Source organism: Ruditapes philippinarum, unplaced genomic scaffold (assembly GCF_026571515.1).
Source record: "Ruditapes philippinarum isolate M1 unplaced genomic scaffold, ASM2657151v2 ctg1465_1_1_1_1, whole genome shotgun sequence".
NCBI lineage: Eukaryota > Metazoa > Mollusca > Bivalvia > Venerida > Veneridae > Ruditapes > Ruditapes philippinarum.
This window is the reverse complement of record NW_026852415.1, coordinates 242,071-243,064: the sequence shown is the minus strand read 5'-3', so window position 1 is coordinate 243,064 and position 994 is coordinate 242,071. Positions and strand designations below refer to the sequence as shown.

General features: G+C 32.6%; 1 non-coding gene across 1 annotated transcript; it reads left to right on the top strand.

Moving 5' to 3' along the window:
- The first annotated feature begins 471 nt into the window (after positions 1 to 471).
- Positions 472 to 544, top strand: Trnav-cac (transfer RNA valine (anticodon CAC)). Its single transcript has one exon. It is a non-coding gene; the product is annotated as a tRNA-Val (tRNA).
- Positions 545 to 994: the final 450 nt, after the last annotated feature.

The window sequence follows — 994 nt, the reverse complement described above, 5'->3', positions numbered from 1 at the left end:
CTTTCAAATAGTATATGTCCCAGAATAAATGAACAAAATTTCCCACTTTCGAAGTTCCTTTTTTGTCATAAATGTTATTTTTTTAAGCAAATAACCTCATTTTTTTAATCGGGGTCCGACAGCACCCATGTTTTGTTTTATACATGTAGTAAGTTATACAATGCCTTATATGGTTATACCGCAATATGGCTCATTTAAACACCATAAAGGGAAGTAACTTTTGTCATACAATTATGGTACGATATTGCAGTTGTCTCCATTTAATTTTACGATTATAGTGTATAAAAGTTGTTGGACAGATCTGTCTTATTGTCATGCAAAGTATACGGAAAGGACTTGCAATAAAGTTGCCTTTGACTTCATGATTTGAAATATTCAAATTTAAAACAAAAATAAGAAAAAATACAGTTAGTAATCTCTTCAAAAAAATATATAATTCTTATACATAATTTGTACCAGTTTGCTTAACTTGGTTCCGTAGTGTAGTGGTTATCACGCTCGCTTCACACGCGAGAGGTCCTGGGTTCGAGCCCCAGCGGAACCATTTTTTTTCGCCAGCATATTTACATTGTTATTATTTTATTTACTTCTAATTTGTATTTGTTTCCAATCTTAAGAAACTTCCGTGTAAACTACTATATACCATTAGCGTTAAAAGTACTTAAACATTTTAAAAACCCGCACTCTATAGAAATGCATGTATACCGCCGCAATGCTATTTAACATTTTTTAATTTAATTTTTAACTTAAAATGTGGCTGATATGAGAGACAAAAAAATGTCACCACAGGGGATGTTATTTGAGGTATATAACCCGTTTTTTACTGACATTAATCAGGGTAGGGTAATTCCCTTGACTAATTATGGTGGAAAACTGTATGTAGCTTTTATTGAAGTTAATGGTCAACATTTGGAATTGTGATTGAGGGCCACAGTTGGTAAATGGAGATATGAATAATTCTTGTACAACGACAGTGTGCTTATCAGGCAGTGCT